The 17,798-nt window shown below is 46.5% G+C and overlaps 1 protein-coding gene across 4 annotated transcripts in view; it reads left to right on the forward strand.

Annotated features, from left to right (window-relative positions):
- SIPA1L3 (signal induced proliferation associated 1 like 3) overlaps positions 1-17,798 on the forward strand; it is a 254,183-nt gene that overhangs the window by 54,771 nt on the left and 181,614 nt on the right. The gene's annotated exons all lie outside the window — the stretch shown is intronic.

The raw sequence follows: 17,798 nt of genomic DNA on the forward strand, positions 1-17,798 counted from the left end.
GTTTGTTTACTTTCATGCTTTCATTTCCCCAGTACTTATTTTGTTGCTGACTTTTGAGTTGATACCACAATGGTACCGTCACAGACTCCCCTCCTGCTGCTGCAGCACCCAGGGGTGCATCCCCACCTTCTCAGCTCCACCACTGAAATACTCAAGTGACTGTTGATCTCGTTGCCTCCCTCCATTCTAGGCCACCCCTTCACCCTGCTTTTGGTTTTAACAGCCAGTGTTTTGCTGTCCTAGTTTTAAATGTGAATTTTTGAAAAAGTGGTTGATTTGTTACTCAGCTAGTATTTCCAAGGGCCGGATCTGAGCCACCAGACAGAGGTGCATCATTAAGCAAGTCCCTGCCTTCATGGAGTTGACAGTCGGGAGGGGAGGCGAAAGACTCAGACCCTCAACAGGTAACTTCACCAGCGCCAGTGGTGAGAGACACCAACAAGGAGAGATACAGGGAGCTCGGAGAGCCTGTGAGGGTTTCGCTGGTGATTCAGTGGTAAAGAATCCACCTGCCAGTGCAGGAGGCACAGGTTTGATCCCTGGATTGGGATGATCTCCTGGGGAAGGGAATGGCAACCCACTCCAATATTCTTGGCTGGAGAGTCCCAAGAACAGAAGAGCCTGGCGGGCTACAGTCCATGGGGTCGCAAAAAGAATCGGACGTGGCTTAGCAGCTAAACAACAGAGAGCATATGAACGTGTGGAACACAGGTCCTGGGTTGGGGGAGGGTGGTGAGAAGGGGCAGGGCTTCCTGGGGAGGCGTGTGTCTGTGCCGAGGCCTAAAGCTGAGTGGTGGTGTGGGAGCAGCATCTGGGCAGAGGGGAAGCAGACCACCTTCAGGGTAAACTGGGAAGCCACAGACACTGGTCATAACCTCACTAGACTAAGGAGACTGCTTCCAAGCGAGGCCCCTCTACTTACAAGCAAGACCTGCAGCCTAATCAGGCTCGGTTTCCTCATCTGTCAGATAGCAGTGACCTTGGTCACGGTGCCCACTTCATTGGTGGCTGTGAGGATTAAATGAGTGGCTGTATGTAAGATGTTTAGAACAGCTCCTGGCATGTAGCAGGGGCTCTCTCCATGTTGACAGGTCATGAAAACTTGTGTGTTGTGGGACTTAAAACAGCTAATAGAAAATCAAAGAACCCAGCTTAGGGCCAGCATCCAAACTAGGGAAGAGCTGGACGGGCCCTGCCAGGCCTGGGGACTTTGGTGTGGGTATTAGGGCAGCAGCCACTGGATTCCATTCCCAGGAGACTTTCAGGAACATATGGGGGTAGGTTTGGTCTCACGGTGAAATGGTAGGGACATCACAGGAATTTAGGACCTGGGGACCAAGGATGCTGAATGTCCTGCAGCACAGAGGATTAGTAACAAGAGGGTCACTCTCATGGGTTTGTGTCATCTCCATATATCAAGTTAACCTTAAATGTGCATTCCAAAATACATCATGCTTATGCCGAGTCGTTCAATTGTGTCCGACTCTTTGTGACCCCATGGACTGCAGCCTGCCAGGCTCCTCTGTCCATGAGATTTCCCAAGCAAGAATACTAGAGTGGGTTGCCATTCCCTTCTCCAGGGGAATCTTCCCGACCCAGGGATCGAACGAACCCTTGTCTCCTGCAACTCCTGCATTGGCAGGTGGATTCTTTATCACCAACCACCTGGAAAGCCCAACAAAGGATTGTTCCACCCAAAATGCCAGCAAGGGTCCCCCACCCCACCCCCTGGAGAGAGCTCTCCCCTATTGAGTCCCTTTGGTTCTCTCCTTGCTCTCTGTATCCTGTTTCCCCTCCCTTTCCTCGCCCCCTTCCTCCCCACTGTGGAAAGAGGCTGCTCTGGCAGTTGCAGGCTGCCCCCAGTGCCCTGACCACCAACTCCACCTCCTCAAATGTTCATAAGCTGCTGCTGTCTTATAGCACTTCTGCCCATCTGGCAGAAAGTGTGAAACCAAGTAAGTATTCCGGGTTTATCAGTCTGGTTCTTGGGTTGCAGGCAACAGAAACCAGCTGGGGCTGTAAAAGTGAAACTGGGGTCAGGCAGCTCGGGGGCACCTCAAGGTGGTGTTCAGGGCCATCTCAGGGGCTGAGGGGCCAGGAGAGGGGAGCTGGGAGAAGCTCTGACTCCATAGCTGGCCTCCTGAGGATGAATCCCGACCTCACTACTTATTCAGAGGTTTCCTAACCTTTCTGTGCCTCAGTTTGTCAGCTGTAAGACAGGGAATAAGATCAGAAGGATTGGGACTTCCCTGGTGGTCCAGCGGTTAAGACTCCATGCTTCCACAGCAGGGGGCATGGATTTGACCCCCAGTGGTGAACTGAGACCCCACATGCTGCACAATATGGCCAAAAAATAAGATAACAATAAGATAATTTTTTAAAAAAAGAATAGGTTGTTGTAAGGATAAAAGTATTTGAGATAAATTTGGAATAGTGCTTAGTACAGAGTATGTGGCTTTGATAAATATTACCTGCTTTTGTTTTTTATTGCCATAATTACTGTCATCATTGTTTTTATTGAAGTCCAAATTCATGAGCAAGAGCAGCTGATTGGCCGAAGCTTCTATATGTGTGTGTGTAGGGGGGGGAGGGGGGCGGAGTCCCATGATTGACAGCCCCCTCCTCCCCAAACTAGGAGGAACTGGGGAGGAACTCTTCTCCTAGGAGAAGTAGGCTGCTGTCACTCAAAATTGGGGCAGGCCCAGACCCCAGATGTCCTCCAAGCTCAGTAATTTGACCCCATTAATGTTGGTTATTTGCCTGCTTTGTACCATGACCCGCTCTAAGGACAGAGGACACAGAGGGAATGATAATGAGCAAGGTCTCTTCCTGACAGGTCTCAAAGTTCAGAGGGAAGCAGCTGCAAAACAAGGGGCCTGGTTAAGACCAAGTACCTAGAATAATGCCTGGCTCTTCGGAGGTCAGTATGTATTTGTTGAATGAATAAACACATAGGAAAAGCACAGGATTGTAGGAGCACACCACCAGTGCATCTATCTTCGCTCTGATTCCATCAGTTTGTTTGTTTTTGGCTGTTCTGTGGGATCTTAGTTCCCCAACCAGGGATAGAGCCCCTGTCCCCTGCAGTAGAAGCTTGGAGCCCTAGCCACTGGACAGCCAGGGAAGTCCCTCATCAGTTAATTTAAAAGAAGCCCATGCTTGTACCTGCAGCCTCTAGGGCATGGTGCAAAGGGGTGTCTACCTGCATGCCCTGGCACACAGTAGGCGTTTAATAAATGGGCACTGAGTGATCTCATGGATGCAGGCCACAGTCCACCCCACGTGACACTCAGGGACAGACCCCGGGCTGGGAAACTGGCCTCCTTCCCCGCCAAACAGGACGTGCAGACGTGGCTCCAGGAGGCATCTTTGTGGAATGTGGTTGCTAATACAAATGAGCTTCCTTACGTCACAAGGCATCCATTATGTGGACAGTCGGATGACTTGCTGTGGGACTGGGCGGACTCTCGAGGGGAATTTTACAGCCGCAGTTATGTTTCAGGCTTCCCTTAGGAGGAAGGCTCTTCCCCATGAATGACTCTTAATGAGGATAATAATAGCCAGCACTTTCCAGGTGCCTGGCGCTGTGCAAAAGGCTTATTAACCCGTGGAAGCCTCCCAACTGCCTGTGAAGCCAATACTGATGTTATCCCTGTGATGCTGGGGCTCAGAGATGGCAAATAACTTGCCTGTTGGGTCCACAGCAGGTGAGGAAGAGTTAGGATTCCAGCCATGGTCTCTAACTTCTGAGCATGGGCTCGTCACCCCACACACAGCCTCGTTTCTTGTTTAAGAATTAACTTTAAGACAGCACTCTGTTAATTCATTCATGTGTGCTATGTGCTTCAGTCACGTCTGACTCATTGCAACTCCATGGACTGTGGCCCGCCAGGCTCCTCTGTCCATGGGATTTCCCAGGCAAGAATATTGAAGTGGGTTGCCATTTCCTTCTCCAGGGGATCTCCCTGACCCAGGGATTGAACCTGTGCCTCTTACATCTCCTTCATTGGCAGGCGGCTTCTTTACCACTAGCTCCACGTTATTTACAAATAAAAAAATGAATTTCCTGCCATGTCCATCTCTGAACCCTGCGTAGAATCAGCCACTGTGACCTGTCTCCTTCCAGAAGTTCTCTGCATATATACCACAAGCGTACACACGGTAGCCATTCTCTATACCCGGGGCGTCAGGCTGCAGACTGTGGGCCTTTCAGCCCGCTGCATGTTTCTGGATGGTCCAGGAGCTAAGAATGATTTTTACATTTTTTTTTTAATGGTTAAAAAAAGAAAAAAATCAGAGGACTGTCCTGGTGGTCCAGTGGTTAAGAATCCACCTTGTGGGCATTCCCCGGTGGTCCAGTGGCTAAGACCCTGCACTCCCAATACCGGGCGCCTGGGTTCGATCCCTGGTCAGGAAGCTAGATCCCACATACCACAACTAAGACCCTATGCAGCTAAACAAATAAAAATAAATATTAAAAAAAAGAATCCACCTTGCAATGCAGGGGATGCGGGTTCGATCCCTGGTCGGGGAACTAAGATCCCACCTGCCGGGGAGCAACTAAGCCTGCCATTACCACAACTGAGACCCGATGCAGCCAAATAAATTTTTTTAAAAATCAAAAGAATATTTCATGATATGTGAAATTAGATGAACTTCGAGTTTCAGTGTCCATGAGTGAAGTCTTGTTGGAGCACAGCTGTGCTCATATTGCCAGGGCTGCTCTCCCACAACAGGGCAAAGTTGAGTAGTTGAAACACAGCCATGCGAGCCCCCCAGACTTAAAAAAGATTTACTCTCTGGCCTTTGACAGGAAGAGGTGACTGATCCCTGAACCACACTCTTTTCTTTCAGCAGTGTGTCTTAGAGCCCTTTTCTTGTACAGTAATTGTGTTCCCTTCCTCCATACTCATTAGTTTATTTCACGGAAACAGGCTTGCAATGGGCTAAGCTCCGGTGTGCAGCGGGTGGTGAGTTGAATGGTGCATCCATTTCCGCCCACTCTGAGTATTTCTCAGGCACCAGCTGCGTGCCAGGCTCCTGGCTGGCAGCCCGAGCGGGTCCAGACCTGACCTCAGGGGTCCTGAGAGCCAGTGGGTGAGTCGGACATTATCAAGGAGTCCCAGAGATGGATGTGTTCAGGTTTGTGGTCACAGTCCACCTCTTACCCTTTGCCCATCACTCCTGCTTTGTTTTGTTTGTTTTAAATTTTATTTATTTATTTATTTTTGGTGGTGCTGGCTCTTTATTGCTGCGCAGGTTGTGGTGTACGGGCTTCTCATTGCCGTGGCTTCTTTTGTTGCGAAGCACGGGCTCTAGGGCTTCTAGGCACATGGGCTTCAGCCCTTGCAGTTCCCTGGCTCTGGAGCACAGGCTCAGTAGTTGCTCCACAGCATGTGGGATCTTCCCACACCAGGGATCGAACCCGTGTCTTCTGCATTGGTAGGTGGATTCTTCAGCACTGAGCTACCAGGGAAGCCCCCCTGCTTTGTTTTCGGGATACTTTTAAAAAGTAGGTCATACGTCTGTAAGCTTCAAAGTCAGTTCTGCGTGCGTGCCTCTGTGCATGTGTGCGCTTGTGTAGATGTACACACTGAGCTCTCTCCTACCCCTTTCCCTGCCCACCTTGTCCCTCCACCCCTTAAGTAATCATTTGTATTAGTCTCTTGGGTATCGTCTAAGGTTTCTTTATGCAAACGCAAATGTCTATTTTTATCTTCCCCTCCTTATACAAAGTGCAGCCTACTCCACACCCTGTCCTGTACTTTGCTTTTTTATTTGATTTTTTGAAATCTTACCAGCAGGTCCCGGAGCTGTCTTGTTATCCAGCCCAGTGGCTAAACATTAAAGGTTGGGTAGGAGTTAATTAAGGGAAAGAGAACAATGTGTAGTGGGGCAAAGGGAAGCATGAGGAAGAACATTCTAGGCCAAGAGAAGAGGCTCTAGGGAGCGGGGCTTCCTCCAGAGCAGAGATGAGGCTGTGAGGCTACAGTGGCGGGGAAGGCCTGCTCTAGCTCCGAGGCCCTGATGGTCAAGGGAGGGACATGGCCTTGATTCTAGGAGCAGCTGGGTGTGGAGTTCTGCTCTGTTTCCTTCCATGTCCTGCTTTTCTCTGTGGCCAAGTACACGTGGCCTTTATCACACGTGGCCCAGGAGAGGCCAATAGTGTCCTTGAGAACAGGGTATTGAGTGTGGTTAATAGTGAAAAGAAATGTCTCCTGTGAGCTATTTCCAAGAGGTGTGATCCGGTGTCTGGGGGTTTATAGACTTATACCTCTGATCTCTGTGGTCCTTACCAATCATGTGACAGAGGTCAAGTCTAGTCACCTCTCAGCTTTTCAGTGAACACCATCAGTCATGGTGCTGAGCACAGGGGTTTTTTGGAGGGTAACATGCTATGTTAGGCCCTCAGGTTGCCACATAGTAAGTGTTCAGTATGTGGTAGCGATGATTTTGATTATTTTTAAATAATGAGCCTTGTGCTCACACTTTGTTAGTGTAGCTCACAATGAAGGCTTTATTTAAAAAAATTTTTTTTGGCTGTGCTGGGTCTTTGTTACTGCACGTGGGCTCTCTCTAGTTGCGGTGTTCGGGCTCCTCATTGCAGTGGCTTCTCTAGTTGCGGTGCGCAGTCTGTAGGCGCAGGCTCAGTAGCTGTGGCACCCTGGTGTAGTTGATCTGTGGCATGTGGGATCTTCCCAGACCAGGGATCAAACCTGTGTCCCCTGCATCTGCAGGTGTATTCTTAACCACTGGGCCATCAGGAAAGTCCACGGTGGAGATTTTTGGTTAGGAAGCCTGGTCACGTGGGTTCTGATAGGTCCTCTGCCGCTTAATATCTACATCGGGCAAGGTACTGAGCCTCATTGTGCTTGACTTTGGTCTTCTGTAAATGGAGATGATAATACCTGCCTTTTGGTCCTGTGCTGAGACTGAAATGAGTCATCATTTGTATTGCACTTAAAATAGTACACAGCAAGTAGTGACAAAGGGGCTGCCAGCCATTATTATTACATCACTGGACACTCTCTGCTTTCCATCCAGAGGTCTGTACACTGTACACTCGGGGGGATCTTGATGTCAGGGAGGACAGTATCACCACCATTTCAGGAGAGCACTGCCCTCTCTGCATTTGCAGTAGCATCTCACTTTTTCCAAAGACCATCTGCCCACAAATACCTGGAGAAGATTGTTGAGTCAGGAACGTAATTCCACCAGACTTCCTTTATGTCTTTGGCCATATAAAGTCACATGACCACTCTTAAGTGCAAGGGTGGGTAGGAAATAGTTTTCTAATTCTCTCTCGGTAGAATACAAATAACATATTCACAGGCAGGCTCAGTAAATATTTGCAAGCATAGAAACTCATTTACCAATCTAGCTATCATGAGACTTCCCAACATTTTGCACATATCTGTGTTGTGGTCAATTTGCAGAAAGGGACCCATGAAATGTGGCAAAACAACTGGCCCCCAACCTGAAGTGCTAGAAGGAAGCTTGTGAGGGACACTGTGTTAAAGCCTCTTGAGTTGTAGCTGTCTAATCAGGGAGATAATTATACCTCCTAGATCAGTGTGGAGGGGCAGGCTCTGGGAACTGGGCCCAGAGCAGCCAGAGAAAAGCTGCAAAACCGGTTTCTTAAACTTTTTGATTGCCAAGGGGGAAGGGAGGAGGAAGGGATAAATGAGGAGATTGGGAGTGACACAAACGCACATATAGAATAGATAACTTGTAAGGACCTACCATAGAGTACAGGGAACTCTAGTCAATACTCTGTAATGACCTATATGGGAAAAGAATCTAAAGAAGAGTGAACGTGTGTATGTGTGATTCCCATGCCTGAGATGGTAAAGAATCTGCCTGCAATGCAGGACACCTGGGTTCGATCCCTGAGATCGAACTGGAGATCCCCTGGAGAAGGGAATGACAACCCACTCCAGTACTCTTGCCTGGAGAATTCCATGGACGGAGGAGCCTGGTGGGCTGCAGTCCATGGGGTTGCAAAGAGTCGGACATGACTGTGCAACCAGCACAACACAGCATAATTGAGAACACTGTAAATCAACTCTACTCCAATAAAAATTTGAAAGAAAGAACCGGTTTCTTTGACAGGTCTGTTTACCTGCTTCTCTGATGCCTAGTGAACAATCCCATTGGCTCCCAAAGGCCTCCCAGGTCATCTCCTTCCTTAGGCTGGGCCTCTCTTTGCAAATGGCTAAACACCCTGGGGCCAGGGAGTGCCTACTGTGTGTCTGGTGCTGTCCAATGTGCTGGAGATAAAGTAATAGATGATGTTTATTGGGTGCTCACCATGCCCGGCACTGCAGGTGCTTGGGTTAACTCATTTAATTGTCTCAGCAGCCCCATGAGCTAGGTCTTGTGTTCGGCCCATTATAGATGTATCAAAAACAAAATACCTGGGATTTGGGGATTTTTTGTTTTTTCTCCTTTTTTCCCCCTTTATTGAAGTACAGTTGATTTACAGTATCGTGTGAGCTTTAGGTGAACAGCACAGTGATTCAGTTATTTCAGATTCTTTTCCCTTATATATTATTACAAGATATTCAGTACAGTTTTCTGTGCTATACAGTGGTCCTTGTTGGTTATTTTATATATGCTGCTGCTGCTGCTGCTAAGTCTCTTCAGTCGTGTCTGACTCTGTGCGACCCCATAGACCCCATATTTTATATATAGTAGTGTGTGTATGTTTATGCCAAACTCCTAATTTTTCTCTCCTCTCCTTTCCCCCTTTGGTAACCATAAACTTGGTTTCTATATCTGTGAGTCTATGTCTGTTTTGTAAATAAGTTCATTCATATCATTTTTTTATATTAAGTTTGTGGGTTTTTTAAATTGAATTATAGTTGATAAATTGTTTAGTCATCCAGTTGTCTGACTCTTTTGTGACCCCATGGATTGGGATTTTCTAGGCAAGAATACTGGATTGGGTTGCTGTTTCCTTTCTCTAGGGGATCTTCCAAACCCAGGGATCAAACCCACGTCTCTTACCCATGTTTCCTGCGTTGCAGGCAGGTTCTTTAAGGCTGAGCCACTGGGGAAGCCCATGGTTGATATAACATATTATCAATAGTTCCAAGTATACAATGATTTTATATCTGTATATATTGCAAAATGATCCTAAAGTCTTCGTTTAAAAGCCCTTATTTTGTTTTTCAGTCAGTAAGTCATGTCCAACTCTTTGCAACCCCGTGGACTGCAGCATGCCAGGCCTCCCTGTCCCTCCTATCTCCTGGAGTTTGCCCAGGTTCATGTCCATTGAGTCAGTGATGCTGTCCAACCATCTCACCCTCTGCCAACCCCTCTCCTTCTGCCTTCAGTCTTTCCCAGGGTCAGGGTCTCTTGCAGTGAGCTGTCTGTTCACATCAGGTGGCCAAAGTATTGGAGCTTTAGCCTCCTAGTCCTTCAGCATCAGTCCTTCCAATGAATATTCAGAGTTGATTTCCTTTAGCATTAACTGGTTTGATCTCCTTGCTGTCCAAGGGACTCTCAAGAGTCTTCTCCAGCACCTCAGTTCAAAAGCGTCAGTTCTTTGGTGCTCAGCCTTCTGTATCATCCAAGTCTCACATCCATACATGACTACTGAAAAAAGCCATGGCTTTGACTATACGGACCATTATTGGCAAATTGATGTCTCTGCTTTTTAATATTCTGTCTAGGTTTGTCATAACTTTCCTTCCAGGGAGAAAGGGTCTTTTAATTAAGTCTTCATTAAAAAAACCTCTTATTTTATATGACGCTTAATATTTTTAAATTATTTGTTATCTCAGAATAACATATGCCTTTTTCACTGAAGACTTGTTTTGTTAAGATTGATTCTTTTTTAAAAAGTAGATTTACTTTTTCTAGCAGTTTTAGAATCATAGCAAAAATTGAGGAGAAGGCATGGAGACTTTTCATGAATCCATACCCCACTCTTGAGTAACTTCCCCCATTATCAATATCCCCCACCATAGTGATACATTTATTATAATTGATGAACTTACATTGAAACATTGTTATCACCAGAGTTTATAGTTTACATTAGGGTTCACTCTTGGTTTTATACTTTCTGTGAGTTCAAACTAACGTATGCTATGAGTCTACCATTGTGATGTCATACAGATTTTCACTGCCCTAAAAAATCCTGTGTGCCCCACCTGTTCATTCTCCCTCCCCCCAGCCTCTGGCAACCATTGATCTTTTTACTGTCTCCACAGTTTTGTCTTTTCTGGAATGTCATATAGATGGAATCACACAGTAGGTAATCTTTTCATATTGGCTTCTTTCACTTAGTAAATATCTTTAACTTTCCTGAATGTCTTTGAATGGCTTGATAGCTCATTTCTTTTCTGTGCTGAATAATATGCCATCACATATTTCCAAGTTTTGGCATTTGAGTAAAGCTGCTATAACATTCTGTGTGCACAGGTTTCAACTCCTTTGGTAAATACCAGGGGTCATGATTGCTGGGTCATATGGTAGGAGTATGTTTACTTTCCTGAGAAATGGCCAAATTGTCTTCCAAAGTGGCTATACCATTTTGCGTTCCCACTAGCAATGAATGAGAGTTCCTATTTCTTCATGTCCTTGTCAGCATTTGCTGCTGTCACTTTCTGGTTTAGCTGATTCTAATGGGTATGTATTGGTATCTCACTGTTTGTTTCAATTTTCATTGACCTGGTGAAATGGAGCATCTTTTCATTTGCTTATTTGCCATCTGTATATCCTCTTTGATAGGATGTTTGTTAAAGTCTTTGGTCTATTTTTAATCATGTTTTTCTAATTGTTGAGTTTTAAGGGTTCTTTATATGTTTTGGGTTGCAGTCCTTTATCACGTGTCTTTTGTAAATATTTTATCACAGTCTGTGACTTGTCTTCTCATTCTCTTAATGTTGTCTTTCATAAAGCAGAAGTAGTAAAGTTTAACAAAATCCAGCTTATTGATTCTTTCATGGATTGTGCCTTTAGTGTTATAACTGAAAAAGTTATTACCGTACCCAAGGTCATCTAGATTTTCTCCTGTGTTATCTTCTAAGAGTTTCGTAGTTTTCATTTTACCTTTAGGGCTGTGACCCATTTTGAGTTAACTTTTGTGAAAGGGGGAGGATCTGTGTCTAGATTCTTTCTTCTTTTTATTTTTTTGCATGTGGATTTCCAGCTGTTCCAATACCATTTGTTGAAAAAGATTGTCTTTGCTCCTTTATCAAAGATCAGTTGACTGTACTTACGTGGGTCTATTTCTGGGCTTTCCATTCTGTTCCATTAGTATATTTATCTGTTCTTTAGCCAGTACCACACTGTCTTGACTAGTGTAGAGAGTCTTGAAGTCAGGTAGTGTCAGTCCTCAGACTGTTCTCCTTCAATAGTGTGTTGGCTGTCCTGGGTCTTTTGTCTCTGCATATAAACTTCAGAATCAGTTTATCAATATCTAGAAAGTAATTTGCTGGGATTATGTAGAATCTATGGATCAAGTTGGAAGGAACCGATATCTTGACCACATTGGAGTTTAGTATTTATGAACGTGGAATATCTCTCCATTTATTTAGTTCTTTGATATCATTATCAGAATTTTGTAATTTTTCTCATATAGCTCTTATTGGGGTATTTTATCATATCCTTACCTAAGTATTTTATTTTGTGGGGTGCTAATGTAAATGGTAATTGTATTTTTAATTTCAGATTCCACTTGTCCATTGCTGGTATATAGAAAAGCAATTGACTTTTTAATATTAACTTTGAATCCTACAACCTTGCTATAGTCATTTCCAGGAGTTCCTTCTTTCCCTCCTCAATTCTTCAGGATTTTTGACATAATGATCATGTCATCTGCAAACAAGGGCAGTTTTGTTTTTTTCTGACGTGTATTTCTTTCATTTCCTTTTCTTGTCTTATTACATTAGCTAGGACTTCCAATACAGAGTTGAAAAGCAGTGGTGAGAGGGAACATCCTTGTCTTGATCTTAGTGGGGAAGTTTTGAGCTTCTCACTTGTAAGTATGACACTGTGAATATGACTTTTCTCTCATTAGTTCCCCTATGCCAGATATTTGGAGGGTGGCACCTTGCATCTACTTCCCTTAGTCCAATCCTGACCATGTAATCGATTTTAAAAACATGTCAACGAATGAGTAATAAATGAGTCTAGTGGCACAATAAACAGCTAAACAGAACTTTACTTGAAGTTATCTTCTGGGCAGATGTCAAATTAGAATTAAATAGGCAGTAGAGGGTGGTGATTGTCAGCAGAGTCTAGAGCCGTGAGCTGGTTCAAATCTGGCTCTGCTGCTTACTTGCTGAGTAACCTTGGGCAAGGAACTGCACTTCTAAGGACCTCAGCATTCTCATCTGTGAAGTGAGAATAATAATAGGGCCTGCCCCATGAAGTCGTTGTGGGGTTTAAATAAGTTGGGAGTGTAGAGTGTCTGGCACACAGGCACATGGGTGAGAGTTAGCTACTGCTGTGACAGTGTTATGTGGTAGTTTCAACTGCAAAGAGTAATTTGTGTCTCAGCTTCAAGTGTGTGGAGAGACAAGCTCAATTCCAGGGAAATGAAGTTCAACCATGAACCTGAGAGCCAGCGATTTCAGCCCCAAAATGGCTGCTTGGCACTGATGTGGAATTGTAAGTCCAGCCCTGATCAGTACACTTGCTTGTTAGTACGGGTATGATGAAAGTTGAAATTTTTGGAGTTGTGTTCTTTGTGGGAGAAGTTGGGAGAAAGACACAGCCTGCTTGAATCTCCTGAGAACGTTGAGGCACTTTCCCAGATGCCCTGTCATTCCAGCCTCAGGAAGCACTGCCGTATGCTCTGTGCAGGATGGTGCAGAGCAGTGGTTATAGAGAGCTTGGGGCAGTATTCAGTCCTTGCTAAAGTGTGGCCTTGGGCAAGCAACATAGTCTTCCAAGCTTTGGTGTCCATCTTTGCAAAATGATGAAAAGAATAAGATGCTACGTCCTAGGCCTGTTAAAGAACTTTGAACTAGTAAAGCTCCTTGTAGTTTCTGTTCCTTGTAAGAAAAGCTATGACAAACCTAGATAGCATATTAAAAAGCAGAAATATCACTTTGCCAACAAAGGTCCATATAGTCAAAGCTATGATTTTTCCGGTAGTCATGTATGGATGTGAGAGTTGGACCAGAAGGAAGGCTGAGTGCTGAAGAATTGATGCTTTCAAACTGTGGTGTTGGAGAAGACTCTTGAAAGTCCCTCGGACACAAGGAGATCAAACCAGTCAATCCTAAAGGAAATCAACCCTGAACATTCATTGGAAGGACTGGTGCTGAGGCTGAAGCTCCAATACTTTGGCCACCTGATGTGAAGGGCCAACTCATTGGAAAAGACTCTGATGCTGAGAAAGTTTGAGGGCAAGAGGAGAAGGGGGCAACAGAGGATCAGATGGTTGGATGGCATCACCTACTCAATGGACGTGAGTTTGAGCAAACTCTGGGAGACAGTGAAAGGCAAGGAAGCTTGGCGTGCTGCAGTCCATGGGGTTGCAAAAAGTCGGACACCTCTTGACGACTGAATGACAACAGGCAACTCTGTAGCAAACTAGAACATCGTGGTCTTGGTGAATGCTCAAGAATATTTATTTCATTAACCTGAATAGAAATAAAAGATTCACATGTTCACTGAACAAATATATATATATAGGGCTTCTGTTCTGTGCCAAGTACTGTTGTAAACCCATGTCCACTGTGGACAAGACAGACACAGTCCCTTGTACTCCTACAGTACAAGGCCTGGTGGGGGAGGCCGATTAGAAATAAACAGCATGTATCAGAGGTGATTGGTATTGTTAAACTAAACTAAAGCAGGATACTGAGATGTGAACAATGGTGGGAGGGGGACTTTGGTGAGTGGGGTCAGGAGATGTTGTTTGAGCTGAGATTTGAAGGATGAAAAGGCACCAGCCATGCAAAGCAGTGAAGAAAGAACCAAGAGAACAGCAAATGCAAAGGCCCTGAGGTGGGAATGAGTTTGGCACGTTGGAGGAAAAGCAGGGAGGCTGGCATGGCTGGAGTGGGGTGACAAGGGTGAGACTGGGGGGAGGACTTCTGGGCCCTGAGTTTGCTCCCTGCAGCCTGTGCTTTCTTGCATCCCTGGGAGTGTTTGAAGAGAAGGGCTATGGAGAGCTGACTTCAGCACCTGGAAAGAGGTGTGGAGGGAACCAGAGGCTTGGCTCATGCCTCAGCTCTTATCCACCTTCTCAAAGCCCTAACTCAGGGACTCCAAGCCAGGATGAAGAGACCTTTCGCCCCATCGCTGGCTTCTCTGACTTCCAGCCAAGAAGGTGGTTTACATTTTTTTCTTGTCTCCAATGTGGCCTAGCTGTGCTGTCAAGCACGGCAAAGCCTTGATGCTCTGTGCCTGAAGCCCATTATCCTCTTCTACAAAGTAGGACAACTGAAAGCTAGCTGCCCTGGAGAAGTACCAGGAAGCACCCTGGCCAAACCCCCCTGTTTCTTGGGAACATGGAGGATGCTTTGTGCCAAAGGGAATAGGCTGACCGATCAGGTGCTCAGTCATGTCTGAGACTTTGTGACCTTGTGGACTGTAATCCACCAGGCTCCTCTGTCCATAGGATTTTCTAGGCAAGAATACTGGAGTGGGTTGTCATTTCCTCCTCCATGGGATCTTCCCAGGGATCAAACCTGAATCTCCTGCGTCTCCTGCACTGGCAGGTGGATTCTTTACTGGTAACTCAGCTGGTAAAGAATCTGCCTGCAATGCAGGAGACCCCGGTTTGATACTTGAGTCAGGAAGATCCTCTGGAGAAGATGTAGGCTACCCACTCCAGTATTCTTGGGCTTCCCTGGTGGCTCAGATGGTAAAGAATCTGCTTGCAATGAGGGAGACCTGGGTTCTATCCCTGAGTTGGGAAGATCCCCTAAAGGAGGGCATGGCAACCCACTCCAGTATTCTTGCCTGGAGAATCCCCATGGACAGAGGAACCTGGTGGGCTACAGTCCATGGGGTCAAAAGAGTTGGACACAACTGAGCATAAGCACAGCACAGTGCCACCTCCGAAGCCCCGTGCCAAAGGGGAGGGAAGTGTTAAAGCCCCAGGTCTTGGTGGGAGAGCAGTTCAGCAGTAAGGAGCCTGGTCTCTGAGTTTCAGCTCTCGCTTTACCACCTACGAGCTGTATGATCTTGAGCAAGTAACTGGCCTGTGCCTTGCCTTAGCTTTCTCATCTGTAGAATGGGGACATCAGCTCCTATGCTTAGAGACAGGCACACGGGACACGCTGGATATTGTTAGTATCACCTTCCAGTTTGAAGTCACAGTGAGATAAGTTTCTCTTTCTTCTTGTTTCCTGTGAACACTTAAGACGGTCGGATGTTTTACTGCTGTTTCTCCACATCGGCCTAGTTCCTGCCCAGGAGCTTGGCATCTGGCAGACAGCATAGGTTCTGGGTGCCAAAGCACCCCTGCTTCTCGGGGCCCAGGTTATTTGATGCCAAGGACCCGAGAGTTGATAGGATGTTTGTCACCAGAGGTTGGCGACTCTGTTGGGGGGCCTCTACAGTGGCCACTGCTCCTGCCTGCCAGGGAGAAAAGACTGCTTCCTCCAGGGCTGTGCTTCTGGGCTTCTCAACCCTGAGGTTGAATTGGTACTGAATTGGGAAGTTGGAGCTGAACTGTCAAAACCTGCCCAGCCGCCCCTCTCCATCCTGTCCCTATGTAAAAAGCCTGAGGCCCAAGCATGGGAAACTTTTTGTCAGTGCTCCCTAATTTGCCACCAGGATTCCCTGAATGTCCCATCACTGAATGTACCTGAGAATCTTGTTAAAAATGCAGATTCTGGTAGATAGCTAATGGGACCGCTGCTGAGGGTGCGATGGGGGTGAGTGGAGAGGAGGCCCAGGAGGGAGGGGATACATGTATACTTACAGCTGATTCATGTTGTTGGACAGAAGGAACTTAACGCGAAGGAACTTAACGCAACCTGGTATAGCAATTATCCTCCAATGAAAAATAAATTGAAAAAAAAAAATTAAGATTCAGTTTCAGCAGGTCTGAGGAGGGGCGATGGTCTGCATTTCTGAGGTGCTTCCAGATGTTACTGATGCCCCTGCTCCCTGGACCATGACTTTGAGGCTCACAGGCCTAGAAGTTGGCTTCACAGACTAAAGAATCTCAGATCACCACCACTGCACCCCCACACACACTGAATTCCAGTATTCATTTTTACCAACTCTGCTGGTGCTTCAGCATCTTTTTACAGTTTCCGAGCCTAGACCCAGGGTTGCTGAGGCTTATTTGTTGACCTTTGGGGCCAGATCATCCTTTGTTGTGGGGCTGTCCTGTGTATTGTGGGACATGGAACAGTGTCCCTCACCATTGTGCACAAGATCGCAGCAGCAGGTACCACCCCTGGTCATGATGCAAATGTCCCAGGGTGGTGGTTCAGCCGCCAAGTCGTGTCTGACTCTGCGACCCCCTGGACTGCAGCACGCCAGGCCTCCCTGTCCCTCACCATTTCTCCAAGTTTGTCCAAGTCCACGTCCATTGAATTGGTGATGCCATCCAACCATCTCATCCTTTTTTGCCCTCGTCTCCTTCTGCCTTCAATCTTTCCCAGCATCAGGGTCTTTTTCCAAGTCGGCTGTTCACATCAGGTGGTCAGAGTCCCAGGGTAAGGGTGGCAGAACGCCCCCAGAAGCAAACCAGGGGCCTCGAGACCTCCAGCTTGGCCATGCCTGGGAATCTCCTGGCCAGGCGGCACACAGATGTCCAGGTCCTGAGGCAGAGGTCACAGCTGCTTTAGTTCTGGGTGGGGTTGGAATTCATACAGAGAATAAACACACAGAGCGCCAGACCAGCCAAATCATTACAAGTGGACTATAATTACTGCTGTCTCACAGCTGGTCAGCAAGAAACCGAGAACCCTGCCCCAGCTCTAGGCTGCTGTGCCCTTCGCCACCAGCAGGCCCGTGTGCTCCTTTGAGAGAGCCGGCTTTTACAACAAGAAAAAAATTGTGCAGCTTGTGGGTGACCACAGGGTTTCTTAGAGACTGAATGGGAATCTGCCCTCCAAGTGGGCATGAATGTGTTTAATTGGGCCACTCTTACTACAGCAGCAAATACCTTTTTTCAAAGCCTTTTTTTTTATATTTACTTTTTAATAGATTTAGTTTTATTTGGCGGCACCAGGTCTTGGTTGCAGCATGTGGGATCTTTTATCTTCGTTGTGGCATGCAGTATCTTTAGTTATGGCATGTGGGAACTAGTTCCCTGACCAAGAATTGAACCCTGGGACCCCGCATTGGGGATACTCGGAGTCTTAGCTACTGGATCAGCAGGGAAGTTCTATACAATAGCAAATATTTTTGTAGCTCTAAGCACCAGGTCCTATTCCATGTATTTTTACACAACAAGCCTATGACATTGGTACCATCATTATCCCCTTTTTCAAAAGGGGAACCTGAAGCACAGAGAGGAGAGGTAACTTGTCTGAGGTCCCATAGTGCGTAAGTGGCAAAGATGGGATTTACACCCAGACCATCTGGCTTCAGAGTCCTTGCTCTTAAACATGCTGTGGACATAGCGCAAGGTTGGACAGAACCAGGACTGCTCATGGGTTGATCTCTTTGGGGATGCGAGGAAGCCCTGTGAGTGCAGAAGTAAGCAGTCCCAACTCCAGACCTTCAGGGAAGAGACAGCTCCGCACGCCCCAGAACAGAGGCCACGGAGTACACCTGCACTCATATAACATTGTCAATCAACTGTTGTTGCTTAGTCCCTAGATTGTGTCTGACTCTTTTGCAACCCCATGGACTGTAGCCCACCAGGC

The sequence above is a fragment of the Bos javanicus genome, chromosome 18 (genome assembly GCF_032452875.1).
Source record: "Bos javanicus breed banteng chromosome 18, ARS-OSU_banteng_1.0, whole genome shotgun sequence".
NCBI classification, from domain to species: Eukaryota; Metazoa; Chordata; class Mammalia; order Artiodactyla; family Bovidae; genus Bos; species Bos javanicus.